The following is a 13,956-nucleotide window of genomic DNA, read 5'->3' as shown; positions in this document are numbered from 1 at the left end:
GGGGGCGCCACTTGTTAAGGAAGCCCGGAGCGCGGCCTTAAGTGACCGGTGAAACCGTTCGCACATCCCATTAGCTTGCGGGTGGTATGTTGTGGTGCGGTGGACCTTGACTTCCAGGCCGTCAGCCATAGCAGACCAAAGCTTGGAAACAAACTGGGGGCCCCTGTTCGAGGTAATGTCAGCAGGGGGGCCGAAACGTGAAACCCACGTTGACAAAAATGCCTTGGCCACCGTCGCCGCTGTCGTGGACACCAGGGGTACCGCCTCCGGCCACCTTGTTGTGCGGTCCACCACAGTCAAAAGGTGCGTGAAACCCTGTGACTGCGGCAAGGGACCAACCAGGTCCACATGAACGTGATCGAAATGCCTACCTGGGACACGGAAAGGTTCGAGGGGTGCCTGTGTGTGCCAGTGGATTTTCGAGCGTTGGCATGGGATACAAACCGCTGCCCATTCTTTCACCGTCTTGCGAAGGCCCGGCCAAACAAACCTGGCGCTGACCAGCTTGACCGAGGCCCAGACGCCGGGATGAGAGAGGGCATGCACCGAGTCAAAAACACGACGACACCACGAAAGGGGAACCACCGGGCGGGGCGGCCGGTGGAAACGTCGCAAAGAAGGTGCGGACCGCCGTCCCACACCGGGGTGTCCTCCAGCATGAGGCCCGTTTTTGTTGACTGAAGGGCAAGGACGTCCGGGTCAGCACGTTGCTCGGTGGCCATGGCAGCATAGTCGATGCCGACATACACCGGAGAAACCAACACACGTGAGAGACAGTCAGCGACGTGATTGGACTTACCAGCCACATGCTGAATGTCTGTGGTAAACTCTGAAATGGCCGCCAACTGGCGCTGCTGGCGTGCGCTCCATGGGTCAGAGACCTTGGACATCACAAACGTCAAAGGTTTGTGGTCAACGTACGCAGTAAAGTTGCGAAAAAACGAAAATGTCGTGTCGCGAGATGCAGGGCCAGCAACTCCCTGTCAAAAACACTGTACTTGCGTTCAGCATCCCGGAGCATACGACTGAAAAAGGCGAGCGGTTGCCAGAGACCTGAAACCCGCTGTTCCAACACCCCACCCACTGCCACGTCAGAGGCGTCTGTGGTCAACGCGATCTCCGCCGATGGAAGCGGGTGGGCCTGCAGGGCGGCGTCAGCCAGCGCAGACTTGGCTGCAGAAAACGCACGGACGCGTTCCGGCAGCCAGTCAACCGGATCTTTGGCTGTTTTACCTTTTAAGGCAGCGTAGAGTGGCTGTAGCAGGTGGGAAGCTCTGGGGAGAAAGCGATTGTAAAAATTTATCATCCCCAAGAACTCCTGCAACGCTTTAACCGACGTGGGACGCGGGAAAGCCGAAATGGCCTGGACTCTGTCGGGCAACGGAACCACACCTTCAGCGGAAATGCGGTGCCCGAGGAAATCCAGAACAGGCAAAATTAGTACTAAACTTGAAAACTTGAAATATGGCTGTTGGTCATTTGGAGTTTTTTGTTCAATTAAGTGGCTGTTGTGCATAGCAGCTCATGGGTAGTCGATGGCAAGTTATTTTTAAGAAGTGTAAAACCCTTAACCCACTGAGAGATGCCGGCTGATTTGTGGTCATCTATTATCTAACCCTGTTATCAGCTCTTACCACTAATTAAATGACTCGTCGCCACAGCTCCAGTTTTTTTCCTCTATTTTCAGTGAATATAAGCAGTTTTCAGGATGATCCTCTAAATAAAATACATGAAGGAAAATGTCAAGCACGTGTGAGGGCACATCAAGCCTTGCCCTCTGCTGCAGCTCCTAAAATGAGATGTTATTAGCATACTTCTTGGGTCAAGGCGCCATACTGTACTGCACTGCAAATTCTACCTGACAACATGAGAAAAAAGGATAAGGCTGTGCCCAAAGAACTAGTGTACTGTGAATGCAGACAAAATTATCATCATATCTTGGAGCTACAATATTTCAGCGCTAATTGTTTGTGCTAATTCTCTTTCTAATTCACCACCCCCTGCCTGTTATTATCAGGATCATTAGACAGAATCATTAAGCATTCAGGAGCAGCGTGCCTACCTTTGTGTGAAGCAAACGCACTGAACTGCTAAAGTCTACCCACTTGCTTGCCGACATGATCAAGTGATTTTCAAATTAAAGGACAATAAATTGGTGCAATGAGGGTTAAGGGTGTTTTTATGCTAAGTGTTTACTAAAATAAAGCTTGTTTTCTCCTAATGAACTGCAATTATTTAGCTTGTTTCTACTGCAGGATCTTTATTACTACCATCAAGATTATGGCACATGATTAACATTGTTAAGACCAGCGAGCTTCCTAAAAACAACTGGGGTTTCTTTAAAAAATACTGGCAAAAATATACGATTTAAAAACCTTTAAGGAAATATTTTGAGACAATCAGACTCTTGTCATTCCCATGATCAGGACACCTGATAGGATACCTGGTCTTTGTTCTGTCTGTATGAGCCATTTTTCTTCAGCAAGCCTAAATAATGATGTCAGTACAGAGATTTCTTTGGCAGAAGAAAACAAATTATATAACTAAAACTGCTCTGGAAAAACAAGTGCAGTCTTATGCCTAACATGCCTAATCCAGTATGCATGTTGATCAATGTACACTTCAACTGACCTGTTGGAGCATACAAGGGCGTAGATTTGGTTTTGGCATTGGTGGGGACGAATGATTCAACCACAGAACCCTGCCCTGTTCCCCCCCCCCCCCCCTTTTTTTTGTCTTTGCTTCTTGATAACAATATACTTCCCTACATATGCTATTCTGCATGCTTTTAAACCATTTAAAATTACAATTCATAGTTTTATTTGTGAAATATATAATGTTAAATTACTGACTAAGTATTTTAGGCTTTAGTTTACTTCAGCCATATTCCATATAAATCAGGTATCATACAAAAATAAAAATAGCTTCAAATACAGTCATGACAATAAAAGAGTATGACTTTAAGGACTTAACAACATTAGTTCAGTTATAGTACACCAAGATCTGTTATACATTAGCACTAAGGGAACACTGAATGACCTGGTGGGTTTTGTCCATAAAACTACTCATCTAAGATTACCACAAAGTAAAAGATCTCTCAGCAAGATTATGCAACATTTTAGGCACTATTGCCCCAATCAACTCAGTGAGCTGGGATTTTTCATTCTAAACATGAACTACTGTTACAGCAACAGACATAGACTACTGGTGCCCTACACAACAACTCAATGTTCATTTTTGCATGAGTGCATATTTAAAACAATTTGTGCAAACTGCACTACAAGGTGGAATATTTGCAAAATCATGACTACCTCATGACATTTTGTCTCAAAATTTAACCCTATGAATATGTCAGTGCCATTAGGATGAAATTATTGTGCCACCAACATTTTAACGTTAGAGGTATAATTTTAACAGCCTCTGTAAACTAATATCCTGGCTTCCTCGAGGCTGCCGTTTTCTCTGACAGTTTCAATCAAAATTAGAAATGCTACTCAGATAATTAATAATGCTGCATGTTGTGCAGTTAGTTTCCAAAACAAGTTATTCATGGTTACATATAATTTTAGACTGATGTGGGCCAAAGCCTAGCATAGCCTGTAACGTTATTATGACGGACATATTTTATGAGTGAACTTGACTTTAAGTAACTTTAAGTAACAGGTTTCTTTGAAAAATACTTATATCCAGGTTCTTCCTTTTTGCTATCATCCTCCTCTCCTCGCAGCGCAGAGTTGCCGCTGCTAAAACTAAACAGAGCTCCGTGAAAGGCACAGCCAATCACATTGGCCATATTTGTCACATGAGGTAGGACTCCAGTAGAGAATGTAATTTAACTCTGTCTGCACCGCTAGGTGAATGAGACGCTGACAGGTCATTTTTTTCTTTCTATCGGGTATCGATTCAATAATCGCTGAATATTGGTGGGGACATGTCCCTTCCATCCATGCCAAATCTACGCCCTTGGGAGCATATATACAGGACCCGTGGATGTCCTGCAGACTCTGCCATCAAACATCACCAGCAGATCCTTTTGATTTTCTGGACTATAGCTGAAGGGGATAGGACATGTTTTGACATGGATCAGGCCACGCTGTGGCACCTTAAGCTGTTCTGAGACTGTTTTTTTCTAGTCTGACCACTCAAAGTGCTTTAAAGTCTTAGACACATTTTAGTTTTTCATATGTACTATTAGATTCTATTAATCCTATGCATTTGAGCACTTTTTAAAAGCTGAAAACTGAGCTCGTACAGTTCTAATGACCCTGAAAGCCAACTTAAACTCCTCCAGGACAGCAGGCTTAAAAGTGTGGGTTGAGTAAGTGTTGAAAATGAAAAATATACATACATAAAAAAAATCTTAGTAATAATTATAGTACTGTTTGCAAACTCAGAATTGTGTTCTATTTGGATGGGACTATCTACTGAATCCAGCATGAAAGTTGAATGAAAACAGCACTGCCTTTATTTTTGTCACTAAGAATTTTATATTTAAAGCCTTCTACATGCTTCATTTATTGTAAAGTACTACTATATATAATTCAAAAAGCATCACAAGTTTTCTTTTGCAGTATGAAGCGTTTTATTAGTCTGTGCCCAAATATGGAACTTTTGTCATTTTTAGTTTCCCTTTTGCACATTATTTTTGTGAACTAGCACTTTGATTTGTATTACTTTATATTTTTATTTATTTCATTTTCATTCTGACAGTCCTGTTGAGTAATGTTAAAAATACATTTGATTATTTTCAAATTCTTATGTTTCCTGGGTCATGAGATAACAGGACGATATTCACAGGTCCTGGAGCTTTAAATGGGAGGTTTGCCCATAGGAAGCAGAGATAAGAGATATTGAAATTATTGACTAATCAAAGGAAAATTGGCAGGTTACTCGATTAGCAAAATAATCTTTAGTTGCTGCCCTACTGGACTGAGTTAAATGCAGCAAATATTTAAAGAAAACTCTTCAGAAAGCCCAGAGAACTATAGCGCAGGACCACTTTAAAAAACTAGAGGAAAGTCTGGCTTCTTGGAAGCAAAACATAACAAAATAAGGAGTCGCTCAAGACTTGTACACAGTGCTGACTCCATATTCTATGCAATAAAATGATGTATTTCAAAAGTTGCATAGAATATAGAAAAGCTTTCCAGTTTCTCTTCTTCGCTGCTTCCACAATCAAAATCGTGTCTGCTCGCCCAAACCAGATGAACATATTTTTAACATACCACCTCACCGTGCTGACAGTTTTGGTTTTAATTTTGCTTTCAGCACTCAAAGCCCCACGCCCCAGAACCCACACTCCCACACACCACCTGCCAGTGTTGCTACCTAATCAAGTCAATTAACACTGAAAGCTCAGGACTGGACTCTCCAGTCATATATCTGCAGATTCCTTGCACACAGACTTTGTGACAACCAGAAATTCAGCAAAAGAAATATAAATTAATTGGCATTTCTGTGGACTCCTGTTATGCAGATATAGGAGGAGTTTATTGTTTCGAAGTAAACAGCTGGTGGTATTCATTTTCAAGTTGGAGGACCATTAAAACACAGCAGAGGTCTCGAGAAAATTACATACCTAAAAGAGCAGCACTGAAACCTCAGTGGAAAAGTCTTCTCATCACTCCTACACAGATCTGATGTTTTTATCCGTCACAATTTTTTTTTCTTTAATAGAGTAAAAGCTCGGAAACGCATCGAAGAAACAGGTTTCACATGATTTATTTGTAAGTCGGTCTGCATGACACATTGTTTATTGATGAAACCAATATACATCAAAGTTTTCCACCTGAGAAAAAAGTGAAAAATACTGTGTGTTTTAAAGTTATGTTTTTCATGCAAGGGCAGAAAAGGTTCAATTCAATTCAGTTTTATTTATACAGCGCCAAATCACAACAACAGTCGCCTCAACGCGCTTTATATTGGTTATATATTATAGACCCTAAAATAGTGTAGACCCAGGTTGTGGCATACAACAAAATGTCTCCTAAACAAATGACAGACTATTCACCACACTGTCTGACCTCCAGCACAACACCTGCCTGTGGATGCAGGTCTTTTTATCAAAGCTTCAGTCAGTGAGGAAGGGCCCCTCATGGTCCTCCACTCTGTCACTCAGAGTAGGAGCTCCACAAGGCCATGTGTTGAGTCCTGCTTTGAGTCCTGATTTCATGAAGAAGCAAAAGACCACCAGCCACTGTACATCGACAGGGTTAGGATAGAAAGTCTCTGGAGAGCCTCCAGGTTCAGGTTCCTATACACACATCTCAGAAGATCTCAAGCAGACAATACAATCAGACTGCTTAGAGACTTTACTTCCTAAACAGCTTCTGGTGTCTTTCTACCATTGAAAATGTCTTGACATACAGAATACTCATGTGGTACAGCCGGTGGTCAGAAGGTTACTTTTAAAATGTATTCCACTACAGATTACAGAATACATGCCCCAAAATGTATTTTCTAATGTATTCTGTTATGTTACTGAATGAGAGTAACGTATTCTGAATACTTTGGATTACTTAATATATTATCATGCTTTTTACAACTACGTGATTTTACTATGGCTGTGTGATTTATTACTATTACTAAAGGTTACTCGCCATACCAATACCAACTAGATTTTTAAATCTTAATATAAAATGAGTAACAGTAGAGTGGACATTAGGCAAGACTGCACTTTTTGCAGTGATCTCGTATAGAAAACTATTTTGTGCGTATATAAACCCATATGGAAAAGATATATATAAATCTTATAAAGTTTGTATCTGTCTTGTGTGAAATTTGTATGAAAAGCATACAAGAGTGAAAACAGATATAAGATCCCTTGAAAAATTATATAAATGAAACTTGTATGTTTTGGATACTTACTAAAACAATATATAAAAGTAAAGAGAAAGTGGCCACTTTCATGAGAAAATCATATAAGCCGAATATGATTCGCTATATGAAGTAGGCCACATCTTATGCAAGTCTTTTATGAGTTTTTACTATTTCTTTTCCATATGGGAAACAGATCCGCGGCTCCGAACCGTAGTAAAGGGACCTCTGGCTAATACGTTGGGTTCTAGGGCTGGGTATCGTCACTGATTTCTAGAATCGATTCAATTCCGATTCACAAGGTCCCGAATCGATTCGATCCACGATTCGATTTAATTCGATTCGATTCGATTTAAATCTGGGAAATTTTGACAGTCAGAAATATTATAATTCAGATCAGTACATTTACATATTTTTGTATCTATAAAAAGGAAGCTGACACATGCAAGACTTTATCACAGGTGTGAGCGTCACAGCAGATGCCTTTGTGTCAAAGTAGCTGAAGATAAAACACAGAAAAACATGAAGGTTTTCCTGGCCTGGGATTTATAAAAATATTCTGCAGTACATCAAAAACGAAAGAAAACCATTAATCAACATATGAACATCACCTCTGAAGTTACAGCAGTCTTATTAGAGACACGTTAAGCGTTTTGCATTTTGAATAATTTTGAAAAGTTTAAATTTGTTCAGTATTGAACAGCAGAAATGAGGTTTTCTTTTCGGAAGAATGTAAAAGGGAAAAAAACAGCGGCCGACAGCGCTGTAAACAACAGTAGACTTGTGCGTAACAAGCAAGCGAATAATGACGAAAGGGAAACTGTTCTTGAAGTACAGAGAGAGAGAGAGGGAGAGAGAGAGCTGTGCATCGCGGTGGAAGCAAAACAGTAAAAGTCAGAGTGAATTCATCACGATTTTATGTGAAGCGTTTGGATCTTCTTTTGCTGCTGGTTCGGTCAATATTGTTTGGAGAGAGATCAAACTAACAGCTTTAGAATCGGCGCATAAAGGGCGTGAACACAAAGCGCGGACCCGCCGACAGATCAGAATCAGCGAGCTGTCGGCTTTCAGCCCCGACTGTGAGAAAGGCGACATCTAACTGATTCTGATCCGCGGGTCGCGCTGTGTGTTTAAGTCTATGTGCAGAATCCGTGTTCCTGCTCTCATTTACTGTCTTAACTGTTTGGTGGTTCTTGAAATTTTGTGAGATGTCACCAGAGATTCTGGCATTTTGGGCAAAATAAATTTATATTAAAAAATCGATTCAGGATTTTAATGAATTGATTTTACGTTATCCAAGCCAGAATCGATTTTAATCGATGAATCGATTATAAAAACCCACCCCTATTGGGTTCCGTGTCGGGCTTGAAGCCGAAAACTAGCTTTACTTTATTGTCTTGGTCAACTTTGCTAGCGAGAGACAGAGAGAGGCGTTGAAAGGCTGCTCCAACGGAACTTATTGTTTCGGAGGAAAACACGAACACAGTGTACAGTCAAGTCTTAATAGCTTACTTACTGACTGGGCTCGTCAGGCACTCCTTTTGGCTGCAGTTGTTATTATGTTATTTAAATGCTTCCATCTCCCATTTCTGCTCAGTGACAACTTGTACTTTTCCTTTTTCTCCCTCCCTTGCACTCACTGACACATAATGGGTATGGCAGTCCATTCTCCCTGCAGCACGGACTACACTGCCTATGATGCTACATTCTTTAGGGCTATGCCTGTGACACTTTACCTATTGCCTTCATATTAAATAACGTTTTGAATAATTTTTAAAAAATATTTCTTCACGTCATTATGCGAGCTGCAAGTAGAGGTGACATGGGCTGCGAGATTGAGACACAGGCATTAGAGCCTCTTAATGCGTGTTTTGTTTGGGTTTCCACTGGTGTGGAATTACCAAAAATAGAGAGAGCATAGTCTAACATATGAAACAAGAAAATACCGCCGTGTAATCCATTAATTTCATCAAAGTAACTGTATTCTGAACACCACCATTTTAAACGGTAACTGTAACAATACAGTCACTCATAATTTGTATTTTAAATACATAACGGCGGTACATGTATTCTGCTACTCCCCAACACTGGGTATAGCAATAGCGCAGTAGCTGAGAAAGAGTCCTAGTTATAGGAGCAACAAAGAAGATCACACACATATATCTCCCTACTGTAAGACATCTATGCCCCCTGATGCCCATGGAAGGCATCCAGCATCATAAGAGACTCAGACCACCCAGTACACAAATTCTTTGAACTTCTTCCCTCAGAGAAGAGATACAGGTCCATCAGAGCATCAAAAACAAGACAGATGAACAGTTTTCACCCCAAAGCTATCACCACACTGAACTCAGCACTGAAACCACACACCTTGTAGATACTACACTGCAATTTTTGGATTTATCACTATTATTTATTTACTATTCTAACCGGTGTTTAAGTAACTATAGAACTGTGTGTGTGTATGCTGCATGTGTAAGAATGCTGATTTGTGATTTTTATAGTAGATTTTTTAGGACTTTTTATGTTGTACTTCTGATTTTTGTTGTATTATCATCCAGTTTACTTTGGTCTGGTCTTTTCTTTGGTTTCTCATAACAGTTAGTGAACCAGATCGTTTGAGTACTCATTGTCAAGATGAAGACACCAGTTTTAGATGATTCAAGGTTTGTGATATTGTTTGTTTACTTGCTGGAAGCAGCCATAAAAAAATGGGGACACTGTCATCAAGTCATAAAGGGATGGTCATGGTCAACAATGAAACTCAAGTGGCTGTTGTGTTTTAACAATGCTCAATTAGTACCAACGGACCCAAATAATAGATTCCCCACACCACTAAATTACCACTACCAGCCTGAACCAATTATGCAAAGCAGGATGGAGACATCCTTGTTGTTTATGACTAATTCCAACCCTGTTATGTAAATGTCTCAGCAGAAAATTAAACTCCTCAGACCTTGCAAAAATTTTCCAATCTTCTATTATATAATTTTGGTGAGCCTGTGTGAGTTGTAGCTTCAGTTTCCTGTTCTTAGCTGACAAGGGTGGTCTTCTGTTGATGTAGCCCATCTGCTTCGCGATTTGATGTGATCAGCATCCAGAAATGCATTTCTGTATACCGTGGCTGTAAAAAATAGTTATTTGAGTTGCTGTTCTCTTCCTGTTAGTTCAAACCAGACTGCCAATTTTCATCTGGCTTCTGGCATCAATAAGGGATTTTCACCAAGAGATCCCCTACTTAGTGGATATTTTCTTTCCATTTTTTCATCCAGCAAGCCCCAGTGATGGCTGTGCAGGAAAATAAAAGTGGATCAGAAGTTTCTGAATTACCCAGACTAGTCTGTCTGGCACCAAAAACATATGCCATGTTCAAAATAACTTAAATAACTTTTCTTCCCATGTTTTGATTCTGAGCCTATATTAAGTTGCTGCCCTATGATTGGCTGATTAGATACTCACGTTAAAAAGTAAATAAACTGCTCTTCCTAAAAATGTCAGTTAGTTTAAGTCACATGCTTAAGCTATCTTAACAATTCAAGGTTATTTCTACTATGAGTGTAACCACTTTGCGGGGCACTAACACCAGAAAAATCTTCTAAATGAGCTCATTTCATTCACTGAATTGAACATTTTGAATATGTTTGTGGTGTTGGTGCTTTTTAAAGCATTTTTTAATTCATCTTACAGGTAATTGCTTGCTAACGGAGAGTGTGTGTGCCTGAGTATTTGCAGTGAGTAAAATTCTGCTATTGCTTTATTCATAATTACTTTGCAGGTTTCAGTAAGTGTGAGGTTCATACATAGTGTTTTTGCTAATTAACTAGCTAGCATTAGACGACTTGGAAAACTTCCATTCCCTCTTGTCCAAATATGGTCACTTCAGGCTCCGCAAAACCTAGATGATGCAAAATTTAAGGCTTTAAAACAGAGGCGGAGCCAGACATTTGAAACACCCGGGGCTTAGCCCAAAGAGTAGTATGCATGTGGGATTTTTTTTTTTTTTTTTTTTGGGGGGGGGGGGGGGGGGTAGAAATGACTGAAAGATTAATAGGCTCTGTTCAAAAAAGAATGACTTCATATAGGGAAAAATATATATCACATGTGCAGGACACCTTAAACTAGTTTTTTAATTAAGCAGCAAGGCAGAACAAGGTCAGGGCTGCATCAAGACATGAGGACTAAACCCCAATTCAACCAGACCCAGAACTGATCCAGAATTAAAACAGGACTACAACAGTTCAAAATCAGGACTACTGAGGACTTAACCAAGACAGAACCAGAATCAGAACTAGATGATAGCACTAAAAATCATCATAGACCTGCACTACACTTATTTTTTTAATTCTACCAAAGTCCACTATTTAGATTGAGAAAAGTTTATATAATTATTTAGCCTTGTTGTGCAAACAAGCCTGCAGAACTTAATAAATACAGAATTTGAAAAATAACAAACCTAAAAAGAAACACTAGGTACGAGATACATGAGGACCTGTGATACGGTGATACTTTTGGTAAACAACCATTTGACTAACATGTGTGTCTCACCTGCTCTTGTTCATCTGTTCTGTCCTCGTTCTCCTCTCTCTCCCTCTTTGTGCTGACAATCATCAAATATACAGTTGAAACCAGATATTTACTCTTCAGATAAAAACACTTTTTTAATTGTAACATCAAATCAGACTAAATGTTTATTTTTTTAGATTGATAAATATAAAAACATATTTGTTAACTTTAAGAGTAAAGAGAGAAACTATCTGTATTTCTTAATTGCAAATGGCACCAAATTGTATTCAAACTTGAGCCACACTTATGGAGCTCCACAGTTCTGTTCCTGGTGTTTTGGTTGATATCTCTTGATTTTCCCATGTCACAGAAACAGGCTCTGTGTTTTGCCTTATATGCATCCACAGCTGTGCCACCAGTTTACTCACATGGACTCTACTAACCTATCAGAAGCTTCTTCAGCTCAGAATGGAATCGTCTGCAGTTTCTTATTAATTAACAATAAACTTAGTGTACATGTACTCCTACATTTGATGAAAGTGATAAAAATAGCTCTGTCTCTCTTTATTCTGAAATTTAACTAATTCAAAATATATTTCAATATTTATCTAAAACAAAAATTTACTCTAAATTGATGTTGTGCAGTAAAAATGTTTTATGTTTTCTCCCTAAAGTGTATGTAAATATCTGGTTACAAATGTGAATATCCTGCTGTGTACTGAAATTCCTCTTGTTTTGCATAGAAATATACTGAACAACATACAAAGCATAATATATAAAATAACATTTACCTGAGTTTTTTCTTTGAAAGAACCCTCTAATGTCCATTCTTATGTTTCAGTACATAACTGAAACCGATTTAGTCGGGAGGGTAAGAACTGAAAATATGAAATAAACACACGTAAGCTAAGACTCTAAAAAAAAATAGCATTTGTTCGGCTTTTCATTTTGCCATTTGTTGATTCACTTGAAGAGCAAGTAACGTAATATTGGTCAAGTGATCAGTTTCATATCAATCTTTCGTGATGCACCGTCATATTTACATTATTTGTACGGTACGAATGATTTGCTTTGGTACCTGGTCAAACTTAAGCTCTCCTTAGTATGGCTGGCTCCGTCTCTACAACAGCGCACTCACGGGCAGCAGCTGCCCCGCCCCCTCGCTCAGTCGCTTAGTGCCTGAGCTTGGATCATACCAATATCAGGGGGGGATTCACGCACAGTCGTAAATTCCCACAGTGTGCACTATGTGCTTCGAATATTGTGTGTACTTTTTGTTTTATACAGTTGTCAGCCAGGCATCTAACTATGAAAAAATTACACTCCAAAATACCCCGGGCTTCTGACAAAACAACCCGGGCTTAAGCCCCGTAAGCCACCCCCCCGCTCCGCCCCTGCTTTAAAACAAGGGTGGGTAACTCCAGGCCTCGAGGGCTGGTGTCCTGCAGGTTTTAAATGTCACCCTGGGTCAAATGATTAGTTCATTATCAGGCCTCTGGAGAACTTCAAGACGCGTTGAGGAGGTAATTTAGCCGTTTAAATCAGCTGTGTTGGATCAAGGACACATGTAAAATCTGTAGGACACCGGCCCTCGAGGCCTGGAGTTCCCCACCCCTGCTTTAAAATGTACACCTTTCATACAGTTTGTGGCCTTGAACCTTGATGGTAGTTATGTGACATAGCTATGGCACACCTTAAGCCCTATCAGTCCACCTGTTACAGCATCGTGATCTTAATAATAAAAACCTCAGAGGCGCATTCTTATTAGAATCTAAAAGGTTCAGTACGTCAGATGTGTTATAGGCTGCAGCAGTAAGAAATATGTCATATGAAGTGAATGAACTGTATACACACGATATATGTAACGTGACTTCATAAATCTTAAAAGGAACCCAGACTATTATGACAAGTTACTCTAAATATGTTACAAATTATCTCCACTACATAAAAAAACATACTTGAGAATAACTACAACTTTTTTGTTATTCATTAAATCTTTGTTGTTTAAAACTATTTTGGAGCCGTGGGAGCGGCCATGTTCATTCGCACACAATGCATTCTGGGACGATGACATGTGTTGGTTGTCGGCAGTATAGGCGCTTTCGTTCAGCTAACCTTTTTTGTTTTTCATAGTATAGCAATGGTATTAATTGACATGCCTATTAATGACCTGGTTACGACTTGGTAGACCAGCACTATACCCGGTCATGGAGGCTAACACGGGCTGCCCAAAGAACATCTGGTTTAAGACATACGGCTTCAAAGTTTTGGAGCACTGTGTTGCATGGAGAATCTGTAACATAACGAGATCGTAATTTCACTGTATAATAATGATAATGATTCTATTAATGTTTTTATCATGCGGTTATGCGATACCTGCTGGATAGCTGCTCCCATAAAATTGAGCTCTTTACAACAAACACTCTCAGTCGCTGTTGCTATTGGTAAGCAGTAGCCGCATAGCCACCAGTAATTTTCCCTCACTCTCGCGTCCTCGTGTGACGGATTGTTTTCATCTTCATCTAAATGAAGTACTGGTTGACTATTTTCATCCTCTCTCTCGGTTTGCTCTCGTTCAAACTGGAAAGGTTGAACAAAAGCCATTTCCAGAGCGCTGCAAACTGTGAACTTGATGCA

The 13,956-nt window shown here is 40.1% G+C and overlaps 1 protein-coding gene and 1 long non-coding RNA gene across 2 annotated transcripts in view; both read right to left on the bottom strand.

Moving 5' to 3' along the window:
• LOC309697339 (uncharacterized protein) overlaps positions 1–13,956 on the bottom strand; it is a 281,137-nt gene that overhangs the window by 141,640 nt on the left and 125,541 nt on the right. The window lies entirely within an intron of this gene.
• LOC309697407 lies at positions 10,838–12,463 on the bottom strand. The gene is made up of 3 exons (XR_014273817.1): positions 12,398–12,463; positions 12,111–12,197; positions 10,838–11,413 (listed from the first exon to the last, which is right to left on the bottom strand). It is a non-coding gene; the product is annotated as an uncharacterized lncRNA (long non-coding RNA).

Source organism: Aulonocara stuartgranti (assembly GCF_965226115.1).
Source record: "Aulonocara stuartgranti genome assembly, chromosome: 20".
In the NCBI taxonomy this organism is placed as follows: Eukaryota; Metazoa; Chordata; class Actinopteri; order Cichliformes; family Cichlidae; genus Aulonocara; species Aulonocara stuartgranti.
The sequence above is the reverse complement of the archived record's forward strand: the minus strand, read 5'-3'. Positions and strand labels throughout refer to the sequence as shown.